The following is a 21,874-nucleotide window of genomic DNA, read 5'->3' on the forward strand; positions in this document are numbered from 1 at the left end:
AATGAGGCGGAGAGAAGGCATCGTCTCCAGTAACTGTCTGGGTCAGCTTGCTATTCCTGGCAGGGATGAGGGTGGGGAGAGAGATTTGATTCATTTCTCATGTAAAGGCAAAAGTAGCTAATTCACACTATCCAATACCACAAGCAAACTAAAGCACTGTTTTCTTTGAAACCTACACTTTCCCATTTTTTTCAGTGCAGTTTTTATACTTTACTTCAGTGGTTTTTTTCTGGGGAGACACAGGGGGATGCATAACCCCCTAAACATTTTGTGAATCTTTGTACTTTTGTCCATTTACTGTATTTATTTTTTCCAATTTGAAGTATAAAATGGTGGTTTTCTTGAGTCAAAATGAGAGTACCCCTAAACATTTTTTTAAGAAAGAAAGCACTGCTTTACTCTGTACTTCAGTAAAGTATGCATAAACATATAAGTATTAGTGAAAATAGCATAGACAAATGAACAGTAGTTTGGAAAATCACTATGCAAATATGTTTATATTGGGCAAAATTGCATAGAAGCACATATATTAGGCTAAACTACCCAAACCTACAGAGACCTGTGTCCAGTAGCGCACCCTTCCATTCCTTTCTTTGTGGCTCATTTTTTTCATCTGTTAAATCATAACACTTTGTGATAGATATGCCTATATCTCTACCTACCTATTTACACGCAAAGTAATTTCATACTTGCCTTTTCCCTCCCAGACAAACCTATAAGGACACTTTTCCAATAAGATGAAGAGAACTTTATTGCCTTGAGTGCTGCACTTGATAGCTAACAGAGCACAACCAAGGAAGCCCAATGGGACCCTTAACACTGAAGGTTTGAACAAGTGACGGATCTCATGATACCGTATTCCCTCTAGCTGTCGAAACTGCCTTCTACAATAGTTTAAAAGGCTATTTTGTAGTGCTCCAAGCTTTAATTGGTTTGAAATTGGTCTCCACTGACTAATCAACTAAAGCTTTAGTTGATTAATTTAGTGGGAGCAATTCTTACTGGGGAAGTTTTGGCTGGCAGGCGTGAGAGCTAAGGCCACACCTTCTTTTAAAGACAGTTTGGCTTTGCTGTATTAGTGTAGGGGAAGAAAATGTTAAATATGGCTTTTTATTAATTGCTAGATCATGTATATTATATTGTTGGTTTCTGATTAATATCACCTCATTTTTAATTGAAGACGCAAATTAGCTGTTTCAATGGAGGTGTAGAAATTTTCCTCCAATAATTTTCTTTCCTAACTATTAATCTTTTTTTCCAGGCTTCTTTGGGTGCTTTTTCCAGCTGCTGCTGTGTTAGCACCTGCCCCCCCCCACCTGCATTACACACATGGGGCCCTGATGAGTAAGGATGAAAAAGTCTTGTTTACATGTGTAGTATGCATGATGTCAGATGCATGATGGACTGTAGCAGTTTTATACTCCTTTAACCACACCTCTGGCACCTATGTGCCTGGGATGACTGTGCATGCAAATGTACAGGTGTAGGAGCTCATCCCAGGATTCCCCTTCGTGCAGGGAGCCCTCCACACATACCTATGCATTCATAGAGGCTCCCTTCACACTGAACATGCAACCACCAGGCTATGAGGCTGGTGCACACACTGGCCTGCAGGCTAGTGAACGTCCTTCCCCTGCTCCCCTCATGCATTCGGTATCCATGCATACCAAACACATCCAATGGGCTACAGCAAGTGTAATGCAGGCATCACAACTTTACACCACTAAAAAGATTTCACTACATGCTGCTGTCACTGAGGACAAATTAGAACAGCTATGTACAAGGAGCTGGTGTCAAGCAGGCCAGTGTGAGTTAAGCTGGTGTAAAGTTACACCCGATCCAAACCCCATTCAGCCTCCCAGCCATCTAGCTCCATGTTATCTATACTAACCAGAGTGACTTCCCAGATTTTCAGAATTTCTCTGTTCCTGGCTGGAGATGTCAGGGTTGGAAATGGGAAAGTATTCCACAAATGGGGAGCCTCCACAGGCAAGGCCTGTTCCCATGTTGCCTCCCTGCGGGCTTCTCATGGACAAGGCACATGGAGAAGGGCCTGAGATGATGATCTGGGTGCAGCTTAGTTCATATGGGGAGTGTCACAGACTAGTTTGACACAGAGGAATGGTGGGAGGAAGCAGCTGGTAAACCCTCCCAGGGAAGAAAGCTCAGAGCCTGGGGGTGGGGTGGGTTGAGGATGCAGGAGAAAAGGGAGAAGTCTGGGAGGAGCAGGAGGTGTCAGAAACTGAAGAGGTAACAGGGCTTGGTGAGCTGGGAGAGTCTGTGGCAGAGAGAAGTCCAGACTCAGAGGCAGAGGCTGAAGAAGCAAGTCAGTAGGGCAGGGAGGCCCAGAGGGAGAGATGAGTCAGGCTGGTGCAGAACCACAGGTGTCTCCTTTCCATGTATTACAAGACCCACCCCCCTCCCACTCTGGTCTCCCAGAACCAGAAGAGGCATGAAGGAGAGGCTGCCTTTGCATGGGTGAAGTCTCCAATTGCTTAGAAAAAGCCCCAAAGAGGAGAGAACTTAGATGGCTGTGGGGAGGGAGGGACTTTCAGTCTTGGCGACTGATTCATGGCACAAGACTTACCAGGGATGAGCTGCTGTGCTAATTAGGGCTGACACTCTGCCAAGTCTGTGCCAATCATGTTCTTTCTAATAAAGAGTTAACTCCAACATGAATGCTGGCTTGCTCCCAAGAGAGAGAGGCAGTCCTTGAGGTATTGCAGCAGCCCTGAGTCATTTAAGGTATTCCAGGTCAAAGCCAAGACCTCAAAGAAGCCCAGGAAGTAATTGGAAGCCTGTGCAGTTGGGCCAGGATTGGTGCAAGATGCCCAAATTGTCTTGCTCTGGTCAGCAGCCCGGCTGCCAAATGCTGCACCAGCTGAGGTTTCAGAGGCAGCCCCACATGTAACACATTGCAGTAATCTAACAAAGAGCCTTCTAGAGCACAGACAACAGAGTTTAGGCTATCCCTGTCCAGATAGGGGCACAACTGGACCACCAGCCAAAGCAGATGGAAGGCACTTCACACCATCGAGGAGACCTGAGTTTCAAGCAACAGCAATGGATCCAGAAGCACCCCAAGCTGCATCCCCACTGCTTCAGAGGGAGTGTGACCCCATCAAGACTGTCCCTGTTTTCTAAGGAAATGTGGAGGGTATGCAAGAGCAGGCAACCTCCCACCCATACAGCCCACTAACAGTGTCAGATTGAACTTCAGTTTGTTGGCTCTCATCCAGTCCATTACCGAGGCAAGACAATGGTCCAGCACATCCACTGCCCCACCTGTAAATGTAAAGGAGAATTAGAGCTGGGTGTTATCAGGTAGATGTTAAGAAGTGTGGGGGATAAATTTAAGCCCACATTGAGGGCTCCACGGGGCCAAAGAGCACCCCTCAAGCATCACCCTCTGGAAACCACCATCCAATTGGACCGGAACCACCACAAAGTGGTGCCACCCAACCCCAACTTGGACAGCCGCTCCAGAGCATATGCATAAGGTCATGCGCTCTATCTTCTGTTAGATCTCAGGAAGCAGGGCTGGGAAATCACTGCAAGGCAGCATCAACAGCATTGGAGCTACGCTGGGATTGCAATCAGGTGCCGGGGCTGACACTATAGCTCACTGGAAATCTCATGCTTTGCAAGCAGGAGATCCCAAGTCGCTTGCAACTCCCATGAGAGCACATCACAGGCAGCACAGAGCCGAGACCAGGGCGGGCTGATGCCTGTCAGAAGAGACCAAACTATTATAAAACAGTTTTGTCTGCTCTGGTACATCTTATCTTCATTTCCATGTGGCTTGGGTAGGAGAACATTCCCATGGGTTGTGCCTACAGAGAGATGTTGGTTGCCCCTCTGCCACCTTTAATGGTGCCCAAATATGCTGTCAGAGGCAGTTGTTTGCTGCATGGTAAGGCTGGCTTTTCGTTTATTTCCTTGCTACCTGTCCTTCTTTCTTATTATGCCTATTGCAGTTTCTTGGCATGTGATCGTGTGAAATGCCCTTAAGCTATGAATCCTGCTTTGTATATCCGGTGAGAATATATTATTTTGTAGATTCATTGTGGAAATAATCAACTCCGCAGCACACAATGTGACAATAGACTTTGTTGCTTGCGGTGAATTGCAAAATGTTGATGATATTGTTACCGACATACCTGTCTTAAGCTGCTGTAGCCTTTCATTCTCTACATAGTTTGTTCGCTATGCCAGGCTTTGTTTTTCTGACAATGCAACTGAAAACCTTGTTTCTGGCATAAACAATAAAACATTTGAATAAGATTTTTTTGAAAAAAACCCGCCTGCATATATTAGTCATTAAACATTGCACTTGCAGCATCTAACAAATGCAGCAGCTGAAAATGTAAAACAAACAAGCTGGCTGTAGAAGAGACCATGCGGTCTCTATGTGTGTTCTTTGTGGATTATGAAAGAACCCCTCCATGCCCTGCCTATGGCTATATTACTCCAAATGAAACAGTCAGAGAAAGAATATCTACATGTACTCTGATAGATGGAGGAGGAAGGACTTGAAAAAAGAGCAGCACTCAAAGCCAATACAGCCGCAAAGGATGAGATTTGACCTGAGGAATCAACATCACTGTCTACTACACAACAATCAAGTACATTGAGACTGAAATCCTTTATGCCCTTAAGCAAAGAGTGTGTTCAATTGGGCTGACTAGATGAGTAGATGATTGAACTGTTAGTAAATTGATTGATTTAGCCGATGCTAGTCAAGGATGGGTTCCTGTGCTGGTACCGGAGGTCCTTCATCCAGTTCCTATTATAATCTCAAGAGGATGGGGACAATCAAAAGTTCTGCTGCAGTGTTATCCAGCTGCCTTATCATTGATAGTCATGTTAGCCTCACAGAAGTTGAACATAGAACTGGTCAGACAGAATATTTTATTGGGATATCCGCTATGTTAAAAATGTTGTGAGTTTAATGTAACTGAGCAGGCAACCTCATGCAGTTCATGGATGGAACTTGGTTCTCTAAACCAAAAAATGCTGTCTTTTCTTCTCCTACCTAGGGATTAATGCCAAAGGGTCAGAAAGTTCTACAATAGTTGCAATTCACATTCTGCAGTTTATTGTGTATCTCTCAGCTGTGTAATCAGAGAAGCAATCAGAAGCAACCCCATGCCCTTGGTCACAAGGAATTTGCAAGAGTTCAGGCCTTTCTTTAATCCATGGAAACGGCTCAGAGCAAGAGCTTCGGACATGGCATTGACATGGAGAAAGAGGGAACAAGTGGCTCTGGGGCTTCTTGCTCCACTCACAGCATCATGACATTCAAAGCTGTTCTAACAGTGTAATCCTGTAAGAGTCAGCTGAGAGGTAAGTCCCATTGAGTTTAATGGATCTTACTCCCAGGTAAATGGGTGCAGGGCTGCAAGCATAAAACACTCTGATTAGGGAATAAGCCCTTAAAGAAACTATGTATAAGATTATACTGTAAAACCCAAATGCCCCCCCCCCAGTAATTTGCATTGTGTGAATCCATAGCCGATCCTTCTCTTACTTCATTGTAATTTATTTTAAACATACACAGCTTCATCTGTTTTCTCTGCTGCTGCGTTTTATTTTACCCCATTCATATTGTTGGACAGTGCTATTATAAGGCACTGTTATAAGTTTCATGGCTTCAGTCTGAGATCATTTTATACTACAACACTATCCCACAATCCTTAATATATGTTCCAAGATACACAGAGCGATAGTGTTGGCTGCACTATTATTTATGCTCCAACATCTAGTTGGTGGACTAAGCATAGTTTGTACTGTGTAAATATTGATTAAACGTAAGGTATGTCAACTGCTACTACTGAAGTAATTTAAAGTGTGTAGCTGGTGAAATACATCAGTGGCCAATCTGAACAGAAAATAGAAAGGGGCAGAATGATAAGCAAATGACCAGCCAGTATAATGTTCTTCTTACAATTAGGGTTAGCAGTTTAGTGGGTGCCACATCAGCAAAAAACCCCAAATAATTAATTGAGAGTCACATTAACAAAATAGTAATTCAATTTGCACTTGTACAAATGACTAACAGTCCAATCCTATACATGTCTACTCAGAAGTAATATCCAGGTTAGTGGGTATAGGATTGCATCCTGCAGCTGCTTTCACTGATTAAATATTACAAGGAATAAATAATAATTAATTATTATAGAAGTTAATTTAAGCTTCTTCTAATGAAAGCTTATCACCAATGCATTAATTTCTGCTTTGCTTCTTTGGTGTTTCAGATTTCTGCTTGAGTTTGAAAAGCAGCAACATCACATAAATATATGGGCTTATTTGGAACATTTAAGCCCATCTGAGCTGAACTTGCTTTTTAAAAAACAAAGAAAGAAAAAATATTATTTTTATGGTAGAGAATGGTGGTTCCGTGTTTTCTGTAATTGATCTCCCTCTTTTGTAACTGCTTCCCTCTTTATGAGTACAAGGTTGTACCCGAGCATAAGGGGGGGGGGGTTGATTTCATTTGCATTTTGATGAAAATTTGCATAATTTGTACTTTCCGAAACAACATGCAGACTGCAATGCAGTGGTCCTGCAAAATTTGTAGCCCTCTGATTTTTGTGATATAGTTCTCCAACTGAAAAAAGTGTAAAAATGATTATATTAGAGGAAAGTGTGCATTAAAGTGCCTACATTATAGGAGTGTGCGAAAGATTTATCAGAACTGAACCACTCTGGACAGTTTCTGAGCAGGACTGGTGAGAGTAGCTGTAGCCGGGCAGAACCTTGAAATTTCAGTGCAAGGGCTTGGATGGCTGAATTTTTCTACTTCTAATTTAGAAATTCAGTATTCCTAGTATAGCAATTTATTATTCATTGCATGTATTCAGTTGTATAAGAAGCAAAATCTGAAGACAAAGTTCTTGACTAATCTCTGTTTCATTTTAAGATAAGTGACCATGTAAGCAACACCCAGTGACAGGGATCTCAGATATGCAAGGCTGGTGGTACAGTATTGTCTCCCCTAGCAACCACCCAGGCTTCCTTACGAATGCTTGCTTCATACTTTGCAAGTCTTGATTTGGATATATGGACAGTTTTTTATATTGTAATGATCAGTTGTAACAGAGAGGTCAGGGGCAAGGCAAGAGTTCACCCACAGAATGGCCAGCTGTTTGGCAGGTCTACAGGGAAGCAAGGACAAGAGATGTAAGAACAATCAAATCATTGTGTTAGTGCCTGCTGTGAATAGATTATATGACAGAGTCTGACGTGGATCAGCGGCATGAGTAAAATAAGATTCCCCCCACCCATAAAATGATGACATTTCAGAAAGTAGAGAGGACCCTGATTATTTTCTCCTGCAAGTCAGCTGACTTGATTTGGCATTTAGATCTAGGAAAGCCTGACATAGTTTGTGAAAATGTGGAATGTACTCATTTTGAACCATGAGATAAAAGCTTTATAAGATCAGACAATCAGAAACTCATTCTGCACTGCCAATTAAACATAATCAATCCATGCTGAAATGAATTACTACAACGTTGTGTAATGGAAATGTGGAATACCTTTGTACTGCAAAGAGTTAGTGGTGTACATCAATGGCTCCTCTCATGCCCAGACTGCTCTCTGGGGTCTGTGACATCTGCATGATGTCATCTTCATCAATATGCCATCCCAGCCCCTTTAATCCAGATTTCCTGTTTCCACTATTAGGCTTTCAATCAAAAGAATAAATCTGGATTAAATTGGGGGGGGGGGAATAATATGATGACAACAATATCATTTGGATACTGTTGAAAACTTGCATGCACGATGTCAGGGAACTGCCATCGGCTCAGAGGCGAGAAACAGAAGGGCAGCTGGGTTACAGGGAGCCTCCGAAAATCTTGCGAAGCAGTTCCTCTTCCATCGAGGAGGAAAGCCCCACCCACAGTGGAGAAGAGGTGCAAGGACCAGAGGATGCTAGGGAGAGCCTTAACCCCGCTCCTGAGCAAGCAGGAGAGGAGGGAAGCACGCCCTTGCCATCGCCCATCCTGCGCAGTAGTCTGAGGCGCAGAGAGGGGTGGAAACGGTTGGGGCTAATGAAACTTTTATCTTGGGGGAGGTACAATAAAAGACCACTCCCGGATTCTGCTAGCGGCTGAGCCAGACATGAGCTTTGGGACTCTTCACTGTAAATAGTTTTGCACCAAAATAAAGCCTGTAAAACACAGGTTGGAGTCCTGCCTGGTTACTCTTGAGCAACCGCAACAGCACCTGACACACGAGCAGTAGCGGGTCTGCAATAAATAAGCATGGTGGCAGTTCATCCTGGCCCCTGAGGAGAACATTTTAGGTGAGAGCCATAGATGACAGCTAAATGTCTTAGGCTCAGCATGCTTCTTGCATAGCCCCAAGACAATTTATGTTGTCGATAGTGTAGTATGTGTTTTCTTTGTGGATTATGAAAGAACCCCTCCATGCCCTGCCTATGGTAGTAGTATGTAGCAAAAGTGATTTGATATCAGGTGTGTTCTCAACAGGGAATGGAAACTAATCCTCATTCTCTCAAAAGAGAACCTTGTGCCATATTCCTATATGCAAGTATTCACACTTACATTTTTTAAGGGTAAATTTAAATGTAAAGTGTGAAGATGAGACTCTTAAGATGATCAGCAAGGTATCTTGGGTGTTCAGCTTATACCTATACATCTAGATCTGCAGAGAGCATGTCAAATGAAGCCCAAATGCAGCTCAATGAAATGTGGCAGGCATTTTCAATGACTTCTGGTTAACTATTTTTGATTCAATATTCTTTAAAGTTCTGTTCAGAGATGTTTTCATATAGTTTTCTGAAATACCCAAAAACGAAAATAAAGAGGGAAGGTCAAATTTACTTTAGATGCAGGAGGTGACTCCATTGGAAGAGACACTCACTTGCTTCATGGAAGGATTTGTTATTTTGCCAGGGAAACTGTGTATATCTAGGACTCTGCTTAAGGAATCTGTGTTATTTTCAAGATATTAATCCATAATAGCCATTTGTAGCCCCACGTAGATCGCATTGCAGTCGTCCAAACGGGAGATAACTAGAGCATGCACTACTCTGGCGAGACAATCCGCGGGCAGGTAGGGTCTCAGCCTGCGTACCAGGTGGAGTTGGTAGACAGCTGCCCTGGATACAGAATTGACCTGCGCCTCCATGGACAGCTGTGAGTCCAAAATGACTCCCAGGCTGCGCACCTGGTCCTTCAGGGGCACAGTTGCCCCATTCAGGACCAGGGAGTCCTCCACACCAGCCCGCCCCCTGTCCCCCCAAAACAGTACTTCTGTCTTGTCAGGATTCAACTTCAATCTGTTAGCTGCCATCCACCCTCCAACTGCCTCCAGACACTCACACATGCAAATGAGTCAAAGTTCTCTATGGATTTAATACAAATCTATTCCATGCATAAAATATACAATTTAAAATCCAACCTGGAAATGTAACTTAAAATAACACCTTTATAAAATAAATACCATAGTCAAAATGCCCAATAAATGCCATAGCCACATCACAATAGCAAACTAGGTATATGTAAATGCATTAATAAATTAGGGTGAGTGGCATGTAAAAAAATACACGAACCTGATATATTCAACTGCCAGTAGCCAGACAGTACATTCTGAACATCAGCTTGAGCATCAATCCAGAAGATCTGTTATATATCTTTATGCATATAACTTATACCTTATAACTTATACTCAGAAAATCTTCTAAAATTGATTGACACCGGGGCTCACCACATTTAAGATATGCTGTAATATAATATTTCCCTTTCAAAATGAAAGCCTCTTAATCTTCAAACAGGTAGCACTGGCCAAACCCTTTCAGAAAAATGAGTTGAATTAAATGGAATTATAGGTGCTGCTGGATCCAGGTTTGGAGACTCAGGTATGCTCCGTGGCTAGAAGCGCCTCTCACCAGCTGCGGCTAGTACAACCGTTCCTGGGTGGGAAACCTTGGCCACAATAGTTCATGCACTGGTTGCTTCACAATTAGATTACTGCCATGTGTGCTTTGTGGGGCTTCCCTTGTGCCAGATCCGGAAGCTGCAGTTAGTACTGCAGCATGAATGAGACCCTATCAGAATATAATGCCTTTACTCAAAGATCTGCACTGGTTGCCAATTTGCTTCTGGACCAAGTCAAAGGTGTTCCCATATATATAAAGTATATATAGTATATATAAAGTATATAAAGCTCTCTATAGCTTGGGACCAGTTTCCCTGAAAGATCATTTTACCCTATACCCAGATATTCCCACATGACTGCTTCGTTTTGCAGAAGTACTATTATAAGAAATTGATCTTGTAGTGTGGCAGCACCTGCACTTAGAATTATAAAATCAAAGAATAATAGAATGGTAGAGTTGGAAGGAACCCCAATGGTGATCTAGTCCAACCCCTTGCCATACAGGACTCTCAATTAGATCATAAATGACAGATGGCCATCCAACCTCTGTTTAAAAACCTTCAAGGAAGCCAAGTCCACCACCTTCAGAGGGAGAACATTCCACTGTCAAATAGCTCTTACCATCAGAAAGTTCTTCCTGAGATTTAGTCAGTCTCCTTCTTGTAACTTGAAGTCATTGGTTTGAGTCCTCCCCTCCAGAGCAGGAGAAGGCAAGCTTGCTCCATCTTCCATGAGACAGCCCTTGAGATATTTGAAGATGGCTATTATATCTCCTCCTAAATTACTTTAAAAAATCAAGCGGTATATAATTCTTTTAAAAAATAAATAATAATGGAGATAATTAAGCAGTCCACCAAGACCTGCAGTAATTTTCAACAGGTCCATGGGGGGAAACGTTTTGGGAACCACTGGCATAGCCTTTTTTTCAGGATACATCTGAAAAAAGATGTATTGCCATTGCAGGAGCTAGAGTTTATACCTCCCCCTCTCTGTTTTCCCCCAAAAGTGCACCCCAATCTCTACTGCTACCCATGAAACGTAGGCTGGCCTTACTAGATTTTTCTCTGTCCTGATCATCATGACTTGTTTCTGGAGTGAGGCCAAAAGTAATTGGTTGTTTTCTTTTTCTATCAGAACTTTTTCAGTGCCAATTATTTATTCTGGTCTATTCATAGTCATCTAAATCTCTTTGAAACTTTTGCTCTCTGAATTCCCCCAACTGCATTTCCAGTTCATTATTTAATATCTCAGTCTTTTTGGTATACACTCTTGCAATTGCAACCACAGTGGCCTTCAGCTCAGCTCTCATACATGGTAGTTCTGTCCTTAATCTGCCAGCCTCCATCTTTGAGGTCTCTATCAAGAACACTGTAAGATCAGTAGAGCATTTATTTAAAATGACATGCATTTGTCTCTAAATTTGTCTCTCTTGAGAACTGAATGCTTTACTAAAATTGAAAACTATCCACATTTGAGCATTTTGGTGCAAAATTACACATTCCTCCTGCTGTTTCATTTGGCCAACTGCACTGGGATGAAGACACAAGACAGTTGCTTGGATTAGCAGACAGCTTTGTTAACAACAAGGATATTCAACAAGCATAACCAGATCTATATAAATCAAATGCAAGCTTTTCGAAATCTAAGGCGACTACTGCAAGATTTCCTGTTGCCTCATCCTGGAGAAATGCACCATGTCAAACCTGTTGCTGATCTGTGCCTTTCATTGTCTTCCCATCATAAATTGAGCCTTGGTGTGCAGCTTGCTAGTCCCTGCTTCTCCTGGCTGATATACAATGGGCTATAATGGACTCTAGGATTGTTCTCTTCCAACATCCCAGTGAGCTGCCTAGCAATGAGAAGTATGTTGGGTAAACAGTCCTTCAATGTCCAGGTGCCTCAAGATGCTGAGCTGCTCAAGCTTGTCTTATCTCCACAACCAGGTAACAATCACACTGAACAGGCCTTAATGAAGATCACATTCTTCCACCAAAAGGGAACTCTATTCTGAACTTGCCTTGACTACTATCATAGGCAGGTAGCTTCTCTTATATGCTGCCCTGGAACAAGCAGTCTCCCTTCCTTCCCTCTTGGCTGATGAACAGCAAGGGCTTCATGGAGCTTCTCCCAACTCTACCTGAAGACCCTGAGCACAGGACTTGTCATTTACAGCATTTACAGATCTTTGCCTGTGAAAATGACACAGTGTAGTGTTCTACACTCCATCGGGATGCTGGTTGAAACAAAGGTCACAAAGGTCAACCTTGGTTATACCTTTAGGAAGGAAGGAAGAAACTGGGGCCTTGGGGTACAGGAAAAAGTCAAACTTAAAAACATTTTTTGGCATTTTCTATCATTTAACTAAAGTTCCAAACTCTCTGTGAAACAAAAGCAATGTGAAACAAAGGTTCTGATCCAATACAAAGGATACCACATTATGATGCACCACAAGTTCCTTCTACATAGAAATGTTGACACACATTTGTCCCGAAACCATATGCGACAGTGACAAGATACCATCCTTTTTGTTGCATCACATAGCCTTGAAAGGAAGTCTCAGCCTGAAGCAATCACTTCACAGGCAAAGGTGAGGTGGCCTGGCCTAGCAGCTCTTGAAGCTAAAGAAAGGCCGCTTTCTTTGCCCTGTAGCAAAAGTTGAATCTCTTCCAGACTGCCCTGCCTTTTCCTCAGGCAGATGGCTAGTCTGTTGAACTATATCCAGTTCAGTACTCAAAAAGGTTGAACATGAAAGAGGCCCTTCCATTTTACCCTCTGTCAGAGATACCCTTTAAAATCCATTTAACTCTGTAAAGTGGTACATAAAACTTGTGCAATTAGTCTGTATGTCTGGGGAAACAAAGACTCACCCTGGTAATGAGTCCCATTTCATGTCTGGACCTATCATTAGGCGCAAGTGATCATGCTCTTCTGAAGTTTACTATACAGCGGAAAGGAGCAGCCAAGCATACTAGGACTCAGTTTCTTGACTTTAAGAAAGCCGACTTCATAAAACTTAGGGAAGTGCTGGGTGAGATCCCATGGACAGTAATACTAAAAGGAAAGGGAGTTCATGATGGCTGGGAGTTTGTTAAGAGGGAGATAGTAAAAGCACAACTTCAGGCAATACCAATGAGACGGAAACATGGAAGGTGCCTAAAGAAGCCAGGGTGGCTATCTAAAGAACTTTTAACTGAGTTAAGATTAAAAAAGGATGTGTACAAAAAATGGAAAAGGGGGGAAACCACCAAAGAGGAATTCAAACAAATAGCCAGCACGTGTAGACACAAAGTCAGAAAAGCTAAAGCACAGAATGAACTCAGGCTTGCTAGAGAGGTTAAAAGCAACAAAAAAGGCTTTTATGGGTATGTTCGTAGCAAAAGGAAGAACAAATAAACAGTGGGGTCACTCAGAGGAGAAGATGGTGAAATGCAAACAGGGGACACAGAAAGGGCTGAACTCCTCAATGCCTTCTTTGCCTCAGTCTTCTCCGATAAAGAAAACAATGCCCGACCTGAAGAATTTGGAGCAAATGATTCAGCAGAGGAAACACAGCCCAGAATAACTAAGGAGATAGTACAAGAATACTTGGCTAGTTTAGATGTATTCAAGTCTCCAGGGCCAGATGAACTGCATCCAAGAGTATTAAAAGAACTGGCAGGTGTGATCTCAGAACCACTGGCAAACCATCTTTGAGAATTCCTGGAGAACAGGCGAAGTCCCGGCAGACTGGAGGAGGGCAAATGTTGTCCCTATTTTCAAAAAGGGGAAAAGAGAGGACCCAAATAATTACCGCCCAGTCAGTCTGACATCAATACCAGGGAAGATTCTGGAGCAGATCATTAAGCAAACAGTCTGTGAGCACCTAGAAAGGAATGCTGTGATCACCAATAGTCAGCATGGATTTCTGAAAAATAAGTCATGTCAGACTAACCTGATCTTGTTTTTTGACAGAATTACAAGCCTGGTAGATGAAGGGAACGCAATGGATGTAGTCTACCTTGATTTCAGCAAGGCATTTGACAAGGTGCCCCATGATATTCTTGTAAAGAAGCTGGTAAAATGCGGACTTGACTATGCTACCACTCAGTGGATTTGTAACTGGCTGACTGACCGAACCCAAAGGGTGCTCATCAATGGTTCCTCTTCATCCTGGAGAAGAGTGACTAGTGGGGTGCCACAGGGTTCTGTCTTGGGCCCAGTCTTATTCAACATCTTTATCAACGACTTGGATGATGGACTCAAGGGCATCCTGATCAAATTGGCAGATGACACCAAACTGGGAGGGGTGGCTAACACCCCAGAGGACAGGATCACACTTCAAAACAACCTTGACAGATTAGAGAACTGGGCCAAAACAAACAAGATTAATTTTAACAGTGAGAAATGTAAAGTATTACACTTGGGCAAAAAAAAATGAGAGGCACAAATGAGAGGCACAAATACAAGATGGGTGACACCTGGCTTGAGAGCAGTACATGTGAAAAGGATCTAGGAGTCTTGGTTGACCACAAACTTGACATGAGCCAGCAGTGTGACGCGGCCGCTAAAAAAGCCAATGCAATTCTGGGCTGCATGAATAGGAGTATAGCATCTAGATCAAGGGAAGTAATAGTGTGACTGTATTCTGCTCTTGTCAGACCTCACCTGGAGTACTGTGTCCAGTTCTGGGCACCACAGTTCAAGAAGGACACCAGAGGAGGGCAACCAAAATGGTCAAAGGCCTGGAAACGATGCCTTATGAGGAACGGCTAAGGGAACTGGGCATGTTTAGCCTGGAGAAGAGGAGGTTAAGGGGTGATATGATAGCCATGTTCAAATATATAAAAGGATGTCACATAGAGGAGGGAGAAAGGTTGTTTTCTGCTGCTCCAGAGAAGCGGACACGGAGCAATGGTTCCAAACTACAAGAAAGAAGATTCCACCTAAACATTAGGAAGAACTTCCTGACAGCAAGAGCTGTTCGACAGTGGAATTTGCTGCCAAGGAGTGTGGTGGAGTCTCCTTCTTTGGAGGTCTTTAAGCAGAGGCTTGACAACCATATGTCAGGAGTGCTCTGATGGTGTTTCCTGCTTGGCAGGGGGTTGGACTCGATGGCCCTTGTGGTCTCTTCCAGCTCTATGATTCTATCGATCAGGGCTGAGTCCAGCATGATGCTAAATGTAGTGAAAGCCAAGTTCAAGCCTTGTACCCATATTTCCCCTCAAACCCAAACCTTAGCAGGAAAAACCATGAAGGTAGATGGGAAACATCTGAAAACCTGACTTGAGCTCAAATTTGCCCATCAAGGCTACCCTTCCACCTGATTTGACCATGCACATCACCTTGTTAAAATATGTAAACTGCATCAAACTAAGTTCACTTTGTAAGTAGTCATTGGTGGGTGAGCCTCTGGAGTCTAATTTATTGTGTATCAATCTGAATTCTTTGGTGCTATGCCTACAGGTGAACTTCTCAGTGTTGGAACAGGAAGGATGCCAAGTACCTAGCCAGCATTAATCATCACCCCTCCGTTCATAAAGTATTCAACCCCTGAGAGAGTGGGGTATTCTTTTCTGCCACTGTGATGGAAGTGCTTGCTTCCAGACCAAACACTATTTACCTCTTACAGGACTCAGCTTGAGCCTGCCCAAGAAGGCTTCATGGGGCAGATGTTCCTCCTTACCATGCTGGTCTAAATAGTCTGGAATGGTGGGCAGCATGTCCCAATAAGGGCACCTGTCCTGTCTCCTTATTGGCTGGATTTCCCCTGATGTTTTGCAATGCCTAGTAATTCTCCCTCCCGCCGCCTCTTTAGGGTAAAGAGCACATAAAATGCACATATTTGTGAAAAAATACTTGCAAAATGCAATTTCTCTAAGTGAAAATTGTAATTCCAAATGTAATCCCTCATTCCCCAAAAATGTGTACATTAGCCAAAATTGCATAACTTTGTGCTTATTGGGCAAAATTGACACTAAAATATTGCTGAATTTTTGTGACAATTTGAGTGTGTGTTTTAAAAAATTGCAAACTGATGTGGAAATGCGGAGAACTAAAGAGTGAAAAAAATGAGAAATTGAGAAATTGACAGATTCACTCATTGCCAATGCCAAGTGAACCTTGTGTTTCAGTGTACTGTTATACCTGTTTTATCTTAATATTTATGAATTCATAATTATTCCCTAAGACTAGAATAATCAGTGTGATTTCTTAAAAATCTGTGACATTAACTTTGAAAGCAGCTCTGCTGAAATGATTGTCTGTTCCTCTTTCTTTACAGCCATAAATGTAGTGTGTTAATAAGCCCAATAGAATATTACAGGGATTCCATGTTACAAAGTGACCAGCAAAAAAAGAAAGAACAAAGAGAGAGAACGACCACTCAAGGACAATTTTACTTAGATAAATGAGCTGGCTGTATCCACAGCCAAGAAAACAAATGAGCAGGGAGAGAACAAAGCAAATGAGAGATAGAATAACCCCCACCCCACCCCCACAGGGCAGATCCAAGTCTGTGATAAAGGAAACAAGTAGTATATTTTAAAAGCAGAACAGTTAGAGAATGCAATACACATTCACAGAAAACAGGAGGGGTTTTTTGCTATGAAATAGGAAGGTGTTGGTAGCTCTGAGTTCCCTGCTAAACAGAGAACATATTTTCATCACTTCAACAACAGATGGCCCTTTTCAAAACTGAATGCAAAATCTTACCTTTGTACATATGCACACGGCACAAGGAAAATGATGCGGCTTTTCTGTTACTACATAAAGCATCATGTACACTGATGGCACATTGCATTTGTGTGTTTTGAAGGGCGCTGAGCAATAATGAGACTTTTACATGTGATTCAAATGGCTGAAACATTCATGTATTCAAAGCAGTTCATGCACTTCTCTCAGCAATCTGCACCTGTTCGGTCAAGATTCTTACCTTTGTATTGAAGATGGGGAGGTGGAGACTGAGGGAATGATGGACTGCTGAATGGGTGTGTATTTCGGGCAAGGCTGGAACTGTGGATGAGGGTTTTCTCGACTTGGAGCATAACTGCGTAGTTTATTTTTTGGTTGCTATTTTGTTAATGTTGTTAATGTTGTTTTATAGATTATAAATGCCGTATTGATTTGTTAATCATATAATATGCCTTTTGTTTTAATAGTGATGTTTAGCTTATTTTTTAGTTGTTGCATTGTTAGTAGTGTTTTATAGATTGTAATTGTTACACAGATGATTTGTTAATTATTCTATATGGTTTATGCTGTATTTGTGATGTTCTATTATGTTCTATCATGTTATTTTTAGCCCACTTTGGGATTCATTTGAATGAAAAGTGGCATAGAAATATAGTCAATCAATCAATCAGAGTAAAAATACAGCAACCCTGCTACTCCTACTTAAGACCACAAAACAGTTTAAGAAAATCACTCTACTACATCAGGTCTGAGTCACTCATCAACACCTACGTTGACACTGAGAAACAGCCTGCCATAGTGGTTAGAGTCTTGGTTTAGACTGGGAGGCTCTGCCTGTAATCACCACTCAGCCTTTAAAGCCACTGGGTGACCGGAGGCCACTCAGCCTTTCTCACCGTCTCCTTGGCAGAAAGGCAGAATATACAAATGATGATGATGATGATGATGTCCCTATTATTTCACATCACCTCAGTTTTCCCCACTTTGGAGTCCATTCACACATGCAGCTTATCTAATGATGAGAAGACGCCTCAATATACACATGGATGTTTGGACCAGCCTGATGTCAGTGCTTCTTTTGCTGCATTGTGCTTGCTGGACAGTGTGATATGCAGGAAATATTCTAATCTATTTCTAATGCTCAGAGTTGTTCTCACAGCATAGTTTCCCATTGTGAAGGAGCAGGAGAATTTGGGGACGTTCACCCAAAGCTCCAGTGTCACATGACTGCTGTTTGTTTGTTCATAGACTGAGAGATCAGTGACTTTCAGCCTCCATTTCCACAGTGAAAAGAAAACAGCAAGTCATTGGGCAGCAGTGCTTCTGCTATGTGCCTACCTCATTTCCTGAGGTGAGGGAGGAGCAGAGTTTTGTCTCTTGCAAGCCATTCATCTTGTCTGCCTCATCTCCTTGGCTAAAATATATTTCTCTGATTTCTTGCTGTGTTTTAACCAAGGGGGGCAATTCTTTCTGTCCAGCATGCTGTCCTCCACATACAGTGAACCATCAGCCACATCAGTCATTTTAGGACCAAATATTCAGGGTAAAACAATTCCCCGCTCTGCACAATAGGCAAGGAAAGAGGGCTGACATGACAGAAAACATTTGCCATGCTTATCGTGGTGACCTTGTAGTAATTTTCCAGCAGTTACTGCAATTATCCACTTTCTTTCACCATGTGAAATCTTTGCTACCCATGCATGGTGGGTCTAAAGTGCACTTTTCCAACTTGAGTTTTTGGCAGCTTGGAAATCTGAAAGGCAGGGGAGCACAGGATTTGGGACAGAGAAAGCTAATCAAATAATTGTTTTTGCCCATCCAACACCCTTTATTATAGGCCTTCAATGAATAGTAGAGACTGACACCATCTGCACATTTCACGGCTAATCTTGGGGTTGACATATACCTGAGCAGGAGAAAGTACTCCAAAGAAAAATGCTGGCATCCATGTCAACACTAGAGTTGAGATTTTGTCTAAAAAGTGGAATTCAAAGTGAATTGGGTGTGCGTGCTCATCAGGCACAGCATTTGAAGGATTTTGAGATATGCTGAAAGAGGTTCAAAAACATTTCTTCAGGGGGTTATGTAAATCTCTAATTGGCACCCTTGTAAAGAGCTTATTGGAATTCCATAGCATGGAATTACAAGGAGACTTATGTGGAAGAGGGTAGGTAATGTATGGCAGGCAAGGGGACTTGTTCTGGAAAACTAAAACTCAAAAATCCACATTTCTAACTACAGCCTTTTAGGGATTCAAAAACTGCAGGTGTTCATTGCATCAAAGAACCCCAGCTGGACGCTGAAAACCTCTGCGCAATTTTACTAAATTGTGCAATTGCCCTTTTCTTCTGCCCTATGTTCTGTGACAATGTTAAAAATATTCTGTTTTTTGAGGAAGTTTAATTCATATGCACATCCCCCCCCTAAATGCCTCCCACTTACAGGAGGCTTTTTAAAGATATATTTTCTTTTATTCCTTTGCACTAACAAAGGCTAAAGTTGTATTTTCTCAATAATCGTTAGCAACAACCTGCAAGAGAATCAAATATTCTTATTACAGATAGGGGTGAGTTGCAGCAGCAGCAGCGGGGTGGGTGGGTGCTAAGGAGCAAGAGCCAAACATCTTCCAACATAGTAAAACATCTTTGAAGCCTCGCCTTCACCTTAACCCCTTGTTCTTTAAGTGTGTGTGTGTGTGTGTGCTGGTGAGGGAGAGCATTCCCATGTACTGAGTAATCAGGATGCTGCAGCACATTTGGCCCGATAGGACTATAGAACGATAGTGCTGAGCAAGGGCGATTAAATAAGCTAACTTTTTCACAAGGAGTGCAAAATCATCGTCATCATGCCTAAGTTTAGGGAGCTGCTTCATACCAGATCATTTTGTTCATCTATTCCAGTATTTTCTACACTGAACAGCACCAGCTCTTCTTTTCCCCATCCATCACCTTTTCCCTTTCCTCAGAGTTGATCTGGTGATCTTCTGCACACCAAGTAAGTGCTCCAGCACTGAGCTATGATCCATCATAGAAAAGGATCGTCCCCCCACCTTTGCAGTATGAGTTCAAAATCTGGTGGCACAATGGGTTGGTGCATCTGGCTGTTAACCAGAAGGTTGGTGGTTCAAGTCCACCCAGGGGTGGTTGTGGGCAGGATTCCTGCATCGCTGGGGCTGGACTAGATGACCCTTGGGGTTCTTTCCAGCTCTTAAATTCTATGATATTATGCAACCTGAGAAGACCTTGGGGGGCACATGCGGAAATCTTACCTGTACAACAGCATCCCACCTTTCACTCAAGTGAGTGCCTAAATTTTTATTGGCCCACAGTCCATTTCTTGCGCATACACACACACACACACACACACACACACATCTGAAGGCTTTTTACAAATGCTGAGAATAGTATTATAGACTAACCTTTCAAATGCATCCAACCATCTAATGGTCTGGATAAAGCTTATTATTGGGTGCTTATATCAAAGTGACAAGCAATCAAATTGCAGAGGCAGTAATGCTGTCAGCCTTAAACCCGAATGAGACGATTGGGCAAAGTCACTGCTCTCTTAGATAAATAGAGTCATTTTCCCTCCCCCATTGCATACTCAGGTGCAATACTTAAACTACATGCTCTGGAGGAGCCCCATTGGACCCAGAGGAACTACTGGGGGTTATGTGTTTTGAGGATTAGAGCTTCAGAAATGGAACGCTCTATCAGCTCACATTCAGAAGGGAATTGCACAATCTAAAGTGCAAGAAAACCTCTTTGATGTGCTCAAGGTTTGTTGGTAAGACATTACCTACCTGAAGCGACTAAAATATTTGCATTGTTAATGAACCTGGTTAGTCTATAAGATCAGTTTTATAAGCTACTTTAAATGAGTGATTTTCCTATACACACACACACACTTTTTCACTTAATTTTCTTTTGAGAGGAAACTTGTGGGGTTTGACAGATTGAATTCGGTTTCACCAGAGGCATGCCCATGTCCCACTTCTGCCATCAGTATTGCATTGCTTTGGGTTTTGGAATGTTCTATAAACATTTTAAATTTACCTTATGGGGACATTCCCTGTAAACATCCTAAACCTGCGTATGAAATAGCCAAAGCCCAGAAAATGAAGGCAGAAGGTTTGGTGGAAATTTAGGCTCTAGCAGCTGTTCAGCCATGCAAACTTCAGTGTGTGGAGGAGGCAAGGCTAAGGAGGATGGTTCCCATAGAAAAGTACAAGCTGGGAAGAAAAGATGGAACAAAATTGTGCCTCAGGGACATATGGTTAAACACGGGGCTTCCTGAGACCAAGGGGGGTGATATTGAATACAAGGCTGGATGCAGTAGACACTCTGTGGCAACAGGCCCAGATAGTGAGTCACAGCAGGTGCAAAAATAGCTATCCCATCTCAGACTGATCAAGCTGTATTGAGGTATCCTCAGCTAATCAAAACAAGATAATAGAATTGTAGAGTTGGAAGGGACTCCAAGGGTCATCTAGTCCAACCCCCTGCAATGCAGGGAACTCAGCTAAAGCAGCCATGACAGGTGAACTTCCAACATGTGCTTAAAAACCTCCAGGGAAGGAGATGCCTGGACCTCCCACTTGAGAACGGCCTGTTGACTAAATTACCTGCAGGCAGCATTAGGTGGAAGGATGATTATGTTCCAGTTAAAGGTAAAGGTACCCCTGCCCGTACGGGCCAGTCGTTTCTGACACTAGGGTTGTGCGCCCATCTCACTCTAGAGGCCGGGGGCCAGCGCTCTCCGCAGACACTTCCGGGTCACGTGGCCAGCGTGACGAAGCTGCTCTGGTGAACCAGCGCAGCACATGGAAACGGCGTTTACCTTCCCACCAGTAAGCGGTCCCTATTTATCTACTTGCACCCGGGGGTGCTTTCGAACTGCTAGGTTGGCAGGCGCTGGGACCGAGCAGCGGGAGCGCACCCCGCCGCAGGGATTCGAACCACCGACCTTTCGATCGGCAAGTCCTAGGCGCTGAGGCTTTACCCACAGCGCCACCCACATCCCAGCGTCACCTGCATCCAGTTAGCCTCGGCTAATTAGTAACTGAGGAGAGGCATATGCTTTATTTATTTAACTTTTAAAACTGCTTCTCACTCAAGGAACTTACATTGGGGAAAAAATATTCATAAATATATTATGCCATATAAAAAACTGGGATCATATAACACATTAATATTCCATACAACAATGCTGGGAAAACAAAAATTAACTGTGATTAAAAAACATCAAACAAACAGTAAACGAAACAATACTCCCACCCACAATAAATGAATAAAAG

The sequence above is a fragment of the Podarcis erhardii genome (assembly GCF_964252035.2).
Source record: "Podarcis erhardii genome assembly, chromosome: 4".
NCBI classification, from domain to species: Eukaryota; Metazoa; Chordata; class Lepidosauria; order Squamata; family Lacertidae; genus Podarcis; species Podarcis erhardii.